The sequence below is a fragment of the Schistocerca nitens genome, chromosome 4 (assembly GCF_023898315.1).
Source record: "Schistocerca nitens isolate TAMUIC-IGC-003100 chromosome 4, iqSchNite1.1, whole genome shotgun sequence".
Lineage (NCBI taxonomy): Eukaryota > Metazoa > Arthropoda > Insecta > Orthoptera > Acrididae > Schistocerca > Schistocerca nitens.
This window is the reverse complement of record NC_064617.1, coordinates 525,907,928-525,923,849: the sequence shown is the minus strand read 5'-3', so window position 1 is coordinate 525,923,849 and position 15,922 is coordinate 525,907,928. Positions and strand designations below refer to the sequence as shown.

The window sequence follows — 15,922 nt, the reverse complement described above, 5'->3', positions numbered from 1 at the left end:
ATAGCAACATGCATTACATCACTATGTGCATCTTTTCCAGAGCGTTCAAATGATGGTAAAAAAAGTATAGCATCCCATTTAAAAAACATGTACTTGCCTCATTATCTCAGTCAATATAAAGGTTGTGATTATTATGCATGTACTAACGTATGTGCCCCACAGTGTGCTATGATTCGCCAAAAAGCGCATGCCAATACGTGCAATCGCCCCTGCAATAAAGGGGGTGTTACTTCTTACACGACTCACCCTGTATATATGTATATACCTTAGAAGCTTCATCCATCATTCAGTTTAACAATGACTGAAGGTGATATATATATATATATATATATATATATATATATACACACACACACACACCGGAGAAGCTTCGTCTATCATTCAGTCAAACAATGAAGATGATGTTGATTTTGCTGAAGGTATGATTATACATATATATATATATATATATATATATATATATATATGTGAGAGAGACTATAGATGTCATCGCGGTATAGCAAGCTTCCTTTCTATACAAGGATTTTCGTAGAAGCGACTGGTCCTGTGATGGTGTGGAAGAAGATCAGAAGAAGAAGCATGAGATACTCCTCCCAGATAACGTGTGACTGATAACTATATGTCCATTCAGTTGCAGCAAGACGAATGTTCTCATGTCACTGTTAACACACATGGATAGAGTCTAATTTGAGTATGTATGTGTATTTTCAAAAATACTGTTTCCGGCCACATACCAATTGCTGCAAAAGTTAATACAAGGTGTCGATTGGATAACATATATAACATTCAGTGTAAGCTGTGAAATCCCCCGACCTGAAAAAGTAAATCAATACGCCATGTTCATATTGGATGATGTTGCTGTGGAAAATGAGGGTCAAATTGTGTGATATTTCTGTTTCGATCATCATATAGATGCTGACATGCTTTATTTGATTCAGATATATTGCAGAACCCCAAAGCAAATGGTGAGAGAAAATGGAGACCTCATTATAGCTTTCAATCAAATAATTCTGAATTTGAAGCACATTTACCAAGCACATGTAGGAACTGATATATCACTCAGTGAATATATAAAGATATGTGGAGATTGCAGAAATCATACAAAGTAGGGGTTCGTTGTTATTGATAAAATAAGAAAATTGCATGATGATAGGTATAGGCTCAACTTCCAGGAGTTTCCATACGTATAGCTATGAAATAGGTAGGTATGTTACTATACATCACACCATGGACAATTTCACACCTAAGCCAGGCACTCCATCCGAGAGGATGCATATACATGGACATAGAATTTGTCTGTACATAGATGGAAGATTTCATCCTCTCAGACATAAAGTTGAGAACATGGAGACATATATGCAGACTCTTCTGAGACTGAAACATGAGTTTTATACTAGGGCTACTCCAGTTGCAAAGAACATAAATGGCGTAACTGTAAATGTTGATGGAATTGAAAAGAAAGTACATGACTTAACTGTAAAGGTTGATAAGATTGTGACAAATACATATAAGGTGCAGCCTGCGAAGCAGCCTGTTTAGTAAATAACAAGATGTCGACAAAGCATAAACTCATCACTGTACAGAAGGCAGTTCCAGAGAAGTTACTGCTGCTAAGGCTCGGACTTTTGGATCGAGAGCAGATACTGAGAGAAACTTTTAAACCACTTACTGAATCTTTCAACGAATTCTCATCAAAATTACAAAATGATGATCAAGTTTCCTCATTTCAATAACCATCACAGTGATAGTAAGATAGACAAAATGTTCAGCGACAGTGATGAGAAAAAATACATGTTAGGCACACAGGCTATAAGTTTAAAAGAGAAAAAAATACAGATATGTTATTGGGAATTTCAAAGAACAGTTGGTCTAATGAATCTCACTTTATTGAATCCAGAATTTTTTTAAAATTATTCTCCCACACATCTGAGATGTAGATGAAATACTGCAAATGACCAGTGTGCATACGAACGCAGGAAACTGACACAGTGCTAAATTTCAAAATCATTATATGACCTACATTAGATACTCGATATAGTACTGGTGATGGTATTGACATCCAGTTAGCAATGGACCCCACAGTATATATATAGGAGGATCCCAGTGAGCTAACAGATTGACTATGACTGCTCATGGCATCAGCTGCTGCTGATAATGCTGCTCATTTGAATGACATTGTTTCATTTATTTGCAAGCTTAAAGACAGAGGTATAATCGAATAAGAAATAAGACAGTAGTTTGATAACTGTACAAACCAGCACATAAAGCATACCATTGTAAACATGTTGTGATTAAAGGTTTGGATGACTATGGCAGGCTGATCTTGTAGGTATCAGGGAATATTTACTTGGATTCAAATACATTTTAATGGTTATTGATCAGACTCTAAATTCGCCTAGCATTAGCTGTTAAAACAAAACAGAGAGGAATTTGGCATGGGTATTTGAGTGATTGTTGCAGACTGAAATAAATCGATGTCTGGACAATCTTCAAACCGATCACTATTGAGAGCTTGACACTAGATATTTCAAGACTTCCTGAAGGTGAGTATAGTGGAATGTCTGAACAGAACAATAAAATGCCAAATGAGGATGTGTTTTAATCTTTGTAGGTCATAGAAATGGATAGATATCCTCTTAGAAATAATTGCGCAGTATTATCGAACCAAACATAGCACAATAAAAGTGAGACCACTCGGTGCTCATCATAATGGACTCATAGACTCATGATATTAAAATTTAATGTAAGTCATTTGGTATGTATCTCAAAACAAAAGAAAGCATTTGAGAAGTCATACCTCCTAAACTGGTCGAGTGAGATATTCACAGTTTCCAAAGTACAGAGAAAGAAGAATCCCAAAATTTACACCTTAAGGGATAGCAGTGGTACTGAAATTTCAGCATGGTTTTACAGAGGAATTGCAGAAGAGCTCAAACCAAAGTATTTCTCAAAGACCATGTCATAGGAGGACAAGAGTAAAGAGCACTAGTAAATTGGTTTGGTTTTCCTGAAACACAAAGTAGCTGGATAGATGCAGACGATTTGCTGTATAATGGGATGCACAGAGCACAATCAGCACTGTTGCATAACATTCAGAATCGGAGACACATTATAGGATGTGGCGGTACTCTCAGCAAACTTCCAGATGAATTGCATATTACAGGATACTGCAGACGTGATACAAAGCTTCAAAAATGTCTTGCTCGTGGTGATGAGAGAATTAACTTGCTTGGCGAAGCATATCTGGAACACGACATGGCATATGCGTATGTGGTACATAAAGATCTCCAATGACGTCATTCTACAGATCGAATTTTAGTCAAGGCAATAAATGCGAGAAAGGATATTGCTATAGGGCAGTTTTATAGTCCATAAAACAATTGGGGTAAAATTATGTTGGGGCTGGGTGTAAATTCACAGCAAGTTATTTACGCTACACGTCATGCACTGAATAAGAAAAAGGCAATGTTGAAGAAGAAGAAAAAAGCGATGGATGCAGCTACAAGTGCTCTGAAGCATAAAGGACTGGTTAAAGCATCTTGTGTTCTGTCAGTACCCACATCAGGCAGAATTATCGCATTCCTCAGTCCTGCTCTTGTAGGTCTCCCAGTGATGGGTTCACTGCCTGGTGGAGCTGCAGCTATTGCCAGAACAGTCATGAAAGCACAGAACTCTAAGGAGCAGCTAGGGGAAACAAGATGACGTAACTTTATAATGGAAGCCATCCTACCAGACATACTGCTTACAAATACAGATTTGTAAGGAAAGACTTCAAATATTCCTAGATTCTGCTGTGTTTTTATGCTGGATACAATACCGAAGACTATGTGGAAATGAAGAGGATGTGGAACTGTGAATTTAGATATTGCGGAGGGACCTGGAACCCACTGGGTGGTGTATGTTAAGAAAAAAAAGACTAGTAATGTCTACTACATCGGCTCATTTGGAGACCTGCAACCACCAGAAAAGTTACAATGATACTTCATCGCTAGAAGACAAGTGCTGTACAAGTGATGATCACTGCCAAGACTGTAATACTTAACCTGTGTGTGCTTCTGTGCACCGTGTATGAAGAAGCATATATAGGTAGGTGCATTAAGCTTCCAATCATCAGTTGAGCTTCAGATGTAATTGCATACACCCAGACTTTAAACGATCTTCAGTATTATACGCAAAATATTTCCCACCGATTGATGGAGAGTTGAGTATTGCACCGACTGCACTGGAGACATACAATAGGATTCCAAATATCACAGAGGCTAACAAGAATCTATCTGGAAATTAATGGTAGAAAAGAAACTGTTGTAATAGAATCTGGTGCATACGATATTGAGGATTTAAATAACGTTTTAAAAGGGGTTTGTGCTACGTGCAAGCATTAATACACTTAAATGCGAAATAAATACACCGAGTGCAATGACTGACTTTAACCATAAAGGTTCAATATGGCACCTACTAGGTTTCACAAGAGGACATGCTTTGAAGGAAACAATAAATTTTACAGATCTAATCAGTCTGTCGATATACTTCTTGTTAATAAAACCCTTGTCAAGTGTAACATTGCACCAGACTCCTATCTCAACAGTAATTGGTTCATACGATTTACGGTTCTTACCATCAGTTGGAACCAGGTACAACAAATTGAGACCGCTAAAAAAGAAAAAAAAACTTAACTGCTCCGGAACAGGCCATGAAGGTCCAACGGTAGCGACCGGCGGCCGTGTCGTCCTCAGCCCATAGGCGTCACTGGATGCGGATATGGAGGGGCGTGTGGTCAGCACACCGCTCTCCCAGCCGTAAGTCAGCTTCCGAGATCGGAGCCGCTACTTCTCAATCAAGTAGCTCCTCAGTTTGCCTCACAAGGGCTGATTTCTCCCCACTTGCCAACAGCGCTCGGCAAACCGGATGGTCACCCATCCAAGTGCTAGCCCAGCCCGACAGCGCCTAACTTCGGTGATCTGACGGGAACCGTTGTTACCACTGCGGCAAGGCCGTTGTCACTGACACCGCTACCAACGCTATACATCTCCCAGTAACAGTTCAGAAATTGGACTAGCTGGAGCTGCGTGTTATGGAAAAGGATAATCAACTTGTCGACTTTCATGGTGATGAAATCACTGTACGACTACATCTAAAGTCGGAATGATGGTCACCTTGAATGTTCAGAGACCTGTCAAAGACGGAAGTGACGACAATGATCTTCAACTTTCTGAAATCGTTTGGGGACCAGAAGCGGAAATGACCCACAACCAGTCAGGATTCGAAGCAGCCTTCAGATTCCTGTCTACAAATTTCCAACAAAGACAGGATGAGTGTAAGGTACAAACCCCACACACAGCTCACAGTGCAGCACTTAACAACAGAACACCAAAGTGATAATAGGAACTACAAGGTTCTTAAACCAGTAGGTTTGAAACATCACAATGATGTCATTCGATATAATTAATCTGGTAGAATGTGATGAGTGTACTATACGTCAGGAGTCTTATGCCTCAACCACATTTACCAAGAATGATGAAAATAGGATTGTCATCCAACGCCAAGACACCTTAACCCTTGTATGTAAGAGTTTCGTATATCTTGATGGATCATTTACGAAAATGAATGGTACTGCTACACTGGCGTCGAACCTCACACGTAATGCTTCAGCGTTCCTGTTCCATGAGATATGATATGAACGTAAAGTGGTGGAGATTGACCGTACACGAAATGTAAGGTACAAATCCTTACACACAGCTCACAGTCCAGCGCTTCAAGACCTACAACATGTCTCTGCTTCTCCCTCAGATTTGAACGATTTAGAAAATTCTGGATGGTGCGTAGAAGAGCCAGTGGATGGAACAGCGGAAGAGAACAAGAGATTTACTGCATGTCCCAGTGAGAGACGGAAAACCCCATAGGGTCGTCCAGTCTGGAATATCCATGCTATGTCGATTACAGCGTTTGCAAAGAAAGGTCATAAAACTTCAACCTGACGTCTCTTTCACCTTGATGTCACAATACATTGAAACAGTTGCCCTGCACACCTGCTATTATACGGCTCCGATGACATGTTGTGCGCCTACCCTCTTGCCGGTGCGTGATGCTGTTCAACAACTCCTAGACCAGTACGCAAAGGGATGCGGACATGGGTCGCTATACTATTCTGCACACATACACCATTCACAACGCGGCCACCACGGTCACCTAAGTTACCCTAATGCCCTTCTGTGTATGGGGTTAAATTAAAGACTGAGTGTTTGTTTCCCCACTTCCGGGAAACGCGGACAGGCTGCGACAATGAAATAACACAAGCAGTTGACACAATGAATCAAGACTTGCTTCATAGGATTTGGCAGACAATTGATTTCAGGTCGGACATTGGGTTGTGTTAAAAAAGGCAGCAACACTGAACATTTGTAAATAAAACGAATCGTTCGTCGATCGTTCAAAATACAGCAACATTAGTGCTGCATCAAACATTTCTGTAACTTATTTACCTTCGTCACAATTAAAGATTGTGTAACTAATTTCATAAACACCTTGTATAATGTAAGCGTGTCGTCCTTATATTTAACATCGGCTGTTGGTGGACTGGGCATGTCCTCTGTATTATGCAGTATGTAAGATAAGAAAAAAAAGTCAGAATTAGAAAGCAAGGTATATCATGAACTGATGAAACCAAACCTCAAAACGAAGATCTTCTTAAGTGGGAAACTAGCGTTCTACACGGAAAACGTGTTGGATTATTTTCTGTTAGTGCTTGTAAGAGTAATATTTATTTAAATTAAATAAATATGGTACTTACATTTTCTTTTGTTAGTTTAAAATATAGTCCTCTTTCTTCTGAGGAAGTTCACTAATGAGCTTCTACGGGACCGTAGAAGTCACGGAGGCCGTACAACTGAAGTCCGGAGACTTAATATTCACCTTTTGCTACTTCAGAAGACCCACATGATCATGAGTAATCGAAGGACAATGGGACTTTGTGGAAACATTTATAAAGAAATGCGGGAGAGAAATAAAGAATAAACCATTGAAAGGGAATCATTTTAATTTCCACATGAGAGGGTAATATTTGTTAACGCGTATCGTATTTACGTTCCAGGATACAAACGTTGCTCAAGGTAAAGCACATCTGCGTCCACGACAGCCTGGAACCTTACAACAGATTGCACTATTGCTGCCCGAGACATCTCAGGTGGAACGTTGACTACATTCCTCGTTATGCTCGTCAAAGTGTGTTAGTGTCCCGTTGATAAGCTCTGCCCTTCGAGTACCTCACAGGCAGATATCACATGGATTCAAATCTGATAATCTTGGCGGGCACTGAATTTTAACGATCGACCAATGATTCGTTTTTCTCCAAACGTGCTAACGGAGCAACCGAATAAGCACACGAGCAGTGTGAAGTGGAGCTCCATCATGCACCAAAAGCAAGGCACCTCTCTCCCCTAGAAAAGGGATAACATAGTGGTGAAGCAGATTACAGTGACCTGTGGTGTCCACAACACATGTCCTTGGACCTTGGGATTCGAGTTCCTCCTAAGCTGCTGTATCAGTTGCGGCGGGCCTGCTGGAGTGGCCTAGCGGTTCTAGGCGCTTCAGTCTGGAACCGAGCGACCGCTACGGTCGCAGGTTCGAACCCTGCCTCGGGCATGGATGTGTGTGATGTCCTTAGGTTACTTAGGTTTAAGTAGTTCTAAGTTCTAGGGGACTGATGACGTCAGAACTTAAGTCCCATAGTGCTCAGAGCCATTTGAATCATAGTTCTGGCGCCTAACGCCAAGTCATGACACTAACATTACTAACAACGCAAATCCTGCAGCGCACAGCCAGAACATCATTCCTATAAGTTGGGTACTCATACGGTAAATAGTTTTCCGTCTACACTGGATCGAGCAGCCATTATGTATAAGCACACGGTATGCCAAGACCACACTAGTATGCTTCCACGTCTACTCGCCCTGACTTAACTTACCCGTACTCTTCAAAATCCTTTTAATGGGTATTGCTCTAAACCACCCTTCTCTTCCTCATTTACAACCGCCGACAACATGGGCAAACTACAATGAAGTGCCAAAGAAACTGGTATAGGCACTGCGGTCGGCAACGCCTATATAAAACGACAAGTGTCTGGCGCAGTTGTCATATCAGTTACTGCTGCTGAACTGGCAGCTTATCAAAATTTAAGTGAGATTGAACGTCTTATTATAGTCGGTGCACGAACGATGGGACACAGCATCTTCAAGGTAGCGATGAAGTTGGGATTTTCCCGTACGACCATTTCACGAGTCTACCGTCAATATCAGGAATCCGGTAAAACATCAAATCTTCGACATCGCTGTGGTCGGAAAAGGATCCTGTAAGAACGGGACCAACGACGACTGAAGAGAATCGTTCAGCGTGACAGAAGTGCAACCCTTCCACATATTGCTGCACATTTCAATGCTGGGCCATCAACAAGTGTCAGCGTGTGAACCATTGAACGAAACATCACTGATTTGGACTTTCGGGGCTGAAGGCCCACTCGTGCACCCTTGATGACTGCACGACAAAAAGAGTTACGCCTCGTCTGGGCCCGTCAGCACCGACAGTGGACTGTTGATGAGTGAAAACATATTGCCTGGTTGGACGAGTCTCGTTTGAGATTGTATCGAGCGAATGGACGTGTACGGGTATGGAGACAACCTCATGCATCCATGAAACCTGCGTGTTAGTAGGGAACTATTGCAGCTGCTGGAGACTCTGTAATGGTGTGGAGCGTGCGGATGTAGTTATATGGGACCACTGATACGTCTAGATGCGACTCTGACAGGTGACACGTACGTAAACATCCTGTCCGATCACCTGCATTCATTCCTGCGCATTGTGCATTCCGATGGACTTAGGCAATTCCAGCTGGACAATGCGACACCACACACGTCCAGAGTGGCTCCAGGAATACTCTTATACGTTTAAACACTTCCGCTGGCCACCAAACTGCCCAGACACGAACATTACTGAGCGTATCTGGGATGCTTTGCAACATGCTGTTCCGAAGACATTTCCACCCCGTCGCTATGGACAGCCCTGCAGCATTCTTGGTGCAATTTCCCTCCAGCACTAGTTCAGACATTAGTCGACTCTATGCCAGGTCGTGTTGCGACACTTTTGCGTGCTCGCAGGGGCCCTACACGATATTAGGCACGTGTGCCAGTGTCTTTGGCTCTTTGTGTAACATCGCGTATCATTTGGAGTGTATTGCTGACGAACAATCTTTTTCAAGCCACAAACAAAGCTTCAGTGGCACAGGCGCACAGTGTCACATTTCTACTGATGCTGTGCGCCTAATTTACTGCTGACGAGAAGACGTCTAGGCAGGCAGCAACAGGTGCGGCCCGAGATCACCTGCTGGGCAGAGCCCGCATGCGGGTGCGCGCGCCCCGCCCGACGTCCAGGCGGTAACCGCGCAGATGCGGGAATGCTGCGGTCCAGCTCTTCGTTTTAGAATCGCCACACAACAAAACGGACATTACAAAAAGGAAATCTAAGAACAAAAAGACTAGTACGTTCCGGGTAATCATGCTGATGGTCGTTGTTAGGCGTTCCATCGACATCGCGAGATTATGGAATCTACACTCCTGGAAACGGAAAAAAGAACACATTGACACCGGTGTGTCAGACCCACCATACTTGCTCCGGACACTGCGAGAGGGCTGTACAAGCAATGATCACACGCACGGCACAGCGGACACACCAGGAACCGCGGTGTTGGCCGTCAAATGGCGCTAGCTGCGCAACATTTGTGCACCGCCGCCGTCAGTGTCAGCCAGTTTGCCGTGTCATACTGAGCTCCATCGCAGTCTTTAACACTGGTAGCATGCCGCGACAGCGTGGACGTGAACCGTATGTGCAGTTGACGGACTTTGAGCGAGGGCGTATAGTGGGCATGCGGGAGGCCGGGTGGACGTACCGCCGAATTGCTCAACACGTGGGGCGTGAGGTCTCCACAGTACATCGATGTTGTCGCCAGTGGTCGGCGGAAGGTGCACGTGCCCGTCGACCTGGGACCGGACCGCAGCGACGCACGGATGCACGCCAAGACCGTAGGATCCTACGCAGTGCCGTAGGGGACCGCACCGCCACTTCCCAGCAAATTAGGGACACTGTTGCTCCTGGGGTATCGGCGAGGACCATTCGCAACCGTCTCCATGAAGCTGGGCTACGATCCCGCACACCGTTAGGCCGTCGTCCGCTCACGCCCCAACATCGTGCAGCCCGCCTCCAGTGGTGTCGCGACAGGCGTGAATGGAGGGACGAATGGAGGCGTGTCGTCTTCAGCGATGAGAGTCGCTTCTGCCTTGGTGCCAATGATGGTCGTATGCGTGTTTGGCGCCGTGCAGGTGAGCGCCACAATCAGGACTGCATACGACCGAGGCACACAGGGCCAACACCCGGCATCATGGTGTGGGGAGCGATCTCCTACACTGGCCGTACACCACTGGTGATCGTCGAGGGGACACTGAATAGTGCACGGTACATCCAAACCGTCATCGAACCCATCGTTCTACCATTCCTAGACTCGCAAGGGAACTTGCTGTTCCAACACGACAATGCACGTCCGCATGTATCCCGTGCCACCCAACGTGCTCTAGAAGGTGTAAGTCAACTACCCTGGCCAGCAAGATCTCCGGATCTGTCCCCCATTGAGCATGTTTGGGACTGGATGAAGCGTCGTCTCACGCGGTCTGCACGTCCAGCACGAACGCTGGTCCAACTGAGGCGCCAGGTGGAAATGGCATGGCAAGCATCCAGCATCTCTACGATCGTCTCCATGGGAGAATAGCAGCCTGCATTGCTGCGAAAGGTGGATATACACTGTACTAGTGCCGACATTGTGCATGCTCTGTTGCCTGTGTCAATGTGCTTGTGGTTCTGTCAGTGTGATCATGTGATGTATCTGACCCCAGGAATGTGTCAATAAAGTTTCCCCTTCCTGGGACAATGAATTCACGGTGTTCTTATTTCAATTTCCAGGAGTGTATATTCTTCGACATACAACGGGCTTTACAAGTATATGGTAATTTATGGTCATTGCACATACAAAAACAAGCCAGTGTGACAATAGTGAATGGGCTTGCTGCGGAAATGAAGCGCTGCTGTAGGTCTGCGCGGATAACAGAAATGCTTTCACCACCCGCAAGTCCCTCATGTGCATCTCAAAGTCTTATCGGCATCCAGATTTACCTTTGCGGATACTAAAATCTTGTGAACTGCGAGGAGCGTTCAGTAAATAATTCAAAAATTTATTTCCCATTCAATTTCGGTTGAAAATATATGTATTTTGTTGTAGGACATCGTGGAATATTCCCGTTTCAACTCCTAAAGTATGAAGTTCCGATAGATAACGGCGCCATATGTAGACTTCAAAATGGCTTCTGTATCGAGGATGCGTTCCAAGCAGAGAACTGTCATTGCGTTTCTTTTCGCGGAAAACTAGAGCATCGCAGATATTCATAGGCCCTTGCAGAATGTCTACAAAGATCAGATAGCAAACAAGAGCACGACGAGTCGTTGCGCGAGGCGTTTGCCATGAAAGCAACAAGTTCGCCCAACTTGCCGGCCGGCCGCGCACAGCCTCAGGAAACAGAGGAAACGACTTCAGCGTTTTCGTCGCCACAACAATGCAAACGAACTTACGATTCCCAATGACAGCGCAGGGCCTTTCACAAGTCTGCGCACCCGAGACGAGCTGACAATATTTCATTCAGCTTACAATACTTCGAACCTTTTGATTTCCATCTGCTCGGCCCAATGAAGGATGCATTTTGCGGCGAGCAGTGCGTGGATGATTGGAAGGTTGGTGATGTAGCAACACGTGGACTCCGACGTCGACCAATAGAGTGGTACGATGCGGTCATAGGGCCCTTCCTGTAAGGTTCCGGAAGTCGGTCGCATTGAAAGCAGATTATGTTAAAAACATAATCTTTTGTAGCCAAAAGAGTTGGGAATAATATCGTGTATTGGAATCATGAATAAAACCCACATGCTTTCAGGAAAAAATATGTTGCATCACTTATTGAACGCTCCTCGCGCTTTAACCTGTTCGGCACGTCGGAACTCTGACGGTATGTCTGCTCTTGGCCCAAATTTTCGTTTGCATGGTTGTGATCTCGTAATTTTCTTTCCATTCTCTAATAATGTAGAACCCTGTCATGGCCACATTTTAACAAAACATAGACTGTCACATCATTGATACGCTCCATAAGCCACAGTTTTCTGTGGTAATAACTGAAACTATTTTTGTGACTTGTTCTGCTGAACACTTCCGAAAAATTGGAAAGTCAAATGAAATCGTCACAGATTATCGTCACATGTTGGATACTACTATCAAATATTTATACCGTATTTCATTTAGCAGATCTGCGTTAATTCACCATAATACTAAATCTTACTTGTATATATATATATATATATATATATATATATATATATATATATATATATATATATAGGTTGTTTTACAGTTCCTTACATGCTTCTAAGGTTTACGGCGGGGAATTTGGAGATACAGTTTTGATAAAGAACTCGTATCTGGAAATGTGCCTTTTGCATTTAAAATGAGTTTGAAGACCGGACCACCTTTAAATCTCTCGCTTCGGGACCCTTAATAGTAAAGCCGCACAACGCAAGTATCGAAAACGTTTGGCGAATCGCCTCAGTCGATCATGTAAGCACCATTTCCGCCGGACTTCAACAACGACTGCGAGATAGTAGTACATTCACAACTACGAGGGTTGACTGTGGTGCTCTACGGACGTCCACCATGGTTTGTGGACCGAGTGTATAAAAGCATGTGTCGCAGATACACCTTGTGTAATGAACAGTAGTGAAGCACTTGGAGCGGCTACGCTGTGTGCGCAAACTGAAACGGGAGGTTTGAAAGTAATCCCATCTGCAAACTTATCTTACATCTAGACGGTACGTTTCCGGACATGACTACCTTAACATAACTGTCTTTATGAAGTCCCCTCCACAACCCCTGTAAGTCTTTAACAGGAATTGTCAAATTCCGGCTGTATCAGAGAGTGCTGAGAGTTTCGCATCACCACGTTTGCACTATACAATATCTATGTAGTATGTGAAACAACGACTGATACCTCCCCCTTATAGATCCGGGTCACCTGTATCGTGCTGTTATAAGTGAGCGTTTAGTGTTGTGCGTCTCCTGTCAGTGTTGCGAACAGCCGCCATACTGTCGCTAATTGTGTTTTTTATCTCGTGCGAACAGAAACCACACTGTCGCCGTGTTTTTTAATTGTACCTGTCTACTTCTTTACTTCTTGTGTGTCTTCATCCGCATCGTCACCGCAGTGTTTTTATGTTTTACATTCCACAACTTACCGCCATTTTACAGTTTTTTACAATGTCACCGTTTTATAGCCTGTTTTTCTTGTTTGTTTCTATTCTCATTATGTTTTTTAACTTTTCTGTAGGCTGTAGAGCAGTCGGGTCGTTCATAATATTCTTAGTGGCAGTTTTCGGTAGTTGAACGAGTGACTAAGCTTAATGTAAATGAAACTGGAATCACGCAGACGTAAGGCAGCTGCTGTTACGACGGGTACATGATATACGCGTAATTGTGAGGAAAACCATACAAAGGGGAATTTCCTCATCTTTAGCTCTTGCAGACATCAACAATGCATATAAAATCTCAGGACACTGTGCATTCCAGAAACTATAGCGCCACTCGTCCCAAATGAAGGATAACAAGGGCTTAAAACATTAATAATTGTTACTAGTTATGATATGTAATCCAAACAAACAAAAATCATAATACTGACACTATCATTTACCATTTAAACAACAAAGCAATTATTAACTCGCCTATCCTCGGATATACCCGCAAGTATCACCATTGGCAGCGGCTTTCTTCCGCTGAATATTTATTACTGCAGAAATCCGCAGACACTTCTGACAATTGCCGTATCAGGAAGGTTGTCACCGTACACTTTGGAAGCAGACAATAGAAACTAGCCGCTCTTTATGGGTACTATGGATATACTCGCCATGTTAAAGATGCTCATCCAAACGAACAGTCTCCTCGACCTCCAAAGCCTTACATAGTTAGAGCCCATGCACAAGCCCATTCAGAGAGTGAAATGAAAATCCTAGCCCACCAGGCCAGTATCGTTTAATACATTTTTCACCTTCAGGCCGAGTTTACGTCCCAAGTGTGAAATATGACGTGGGTTCGGTAATGATTTGGGCAGCCATATCCTGATACTCCGTGGGTCCCATTGTTACTCTGAAAGATCGCATCACGACCTAGGATTGTGTGAACATTTTGGCTGCTCAAGTCCATCCCATAGTGATAGTACACTGCTTATTTCCCCATGATGACTCTCTGTTCCAAGAAGTCAGACCCCTTGTTGACACAACTCGCGTCGTCCGGGACTGGTTTTGTCAGCACGAGGACGAATAGTCACATTTCCCCTGTCCACCACAGTCACTTTCTCAATAGTATTGAGCCTTTGAGATCTACTTTGGGGAAAAGGGAGCACGACCGCTATTCACCTCAGTCATGGCTACCAGAAGCTTTCACTATTTCGCACGAAGAATCGTATAAGACTCCATCGAAAAGCGTACAGAACCAGTATTTACCTATTTCAAGAAGACAAGAAGCTGTTTTGAAAGCCAACGGTTTTCGTATACCGCATTAGACATGGCTGTGTGTTGTGTTTTGGTGATTCCATTTTTTTGACCCTCCCCTTCATAAGATTTTATTATCTTCCTCAGAAGAACTGACTATCTTACTTTTTCGTGAGCTGGACATATTCAGTAATCATTCTGTATGCGCGAAATCAGTTTCCCAGAAAAAATCTCAGGTGGTTAAAATAGGATAGCCATATTTTTTGAAACGCTTTATCCCAATAAAGCAGTGCGAAGGGCATGTTTTGGTTTCACAAGCTATATGAATGAAATATTCCTTTGTTCTTACGCCAATGACATTTTCTCAAATGCGTCCCGATTTCTATGTTTCATTCTTCTATTTCTCTAACGAAATACGGAACATAATTTAAAGATATCTAAAACTAGAAGATGCAGATTGGTGAGAATAACAATATTATTTAAGCTTCGTCGATTAGAATATAAAATACGTAAACATCAGTTAAATTTGTCCTATACTAATTATCCGGCCGGTGTGGCCGAGCGGTTCTAGGCGCTTCAGTCTGGAACCGCGCGACCGCTACGGTCGCAGGTTTGAATCCTGCCTCGGGCATGGATGTGTGTGATGTCCTTAGGTTAGTTAGGTTTAAGTAGTTCTAAGTTCTAGGGGACTGATGACCTCAGATGTTAAGTCCCATAGTGCTCAGAACCATTTGAACCTATACTAATTCGTCTCCTAATTATGGTTTAACTGTGCTGTTTAACCAATCCATAACCTTGCAACAGTTAACGATGACTTGTTGGTAAAGTTAGAACTACGAAGAGGATTCGGTCTGTCTTCCATTTGTCTCATACTCTCGTGCTGGTACTCCAATGTTTTTCTAGGACTAACAGTAATGAAATGTATTAGTTATCTTTCTCACTGGAGCGCTATTCTACATCGTGCTCAAAACTGAACAAATAAGGGATTAGCACTACCTACGTATCAGCGAACATGTGTGGGCAGGGAGCTGAGAATGAAAGAATAAGCCTCATGAAACTAAAAATTTACTTTTCAATGAAAACAAAATAACAACCATAAATAAGGCATTCTATTCGAAAATGCACGTCTTAGCACATCTGTGAAACCAAAATCTGCTTCTGACCAACATACAATACCATGTTGCCTCACGTTGTTCATTATAACATGGCTGGATTCCTCTCGGAATGCCTTACATCAGATAATCGAGACCTGTGCTTCCCACTTCTGTTCTAGTCTTGGTCGGCAGCGCTTCTGATGTTATCCCGTATA

At 43.2% G+C, this 15,922-nt stretch overlaps 1 pseudogene; it reads right to left on the bottom strand.

Moving 5' to 3' along the window:
- Positions 1 to 4,881: 4,881 nt before the first annotated feature.
- Positions 4,882 to 4,999, bottom strand: LOC126253768 (5S ribosomal RNA; annotated as a pseudogene).
- Between the last annotated feature and the right edge of the window lie 10,923 nt (positions 5,000 to 15,922).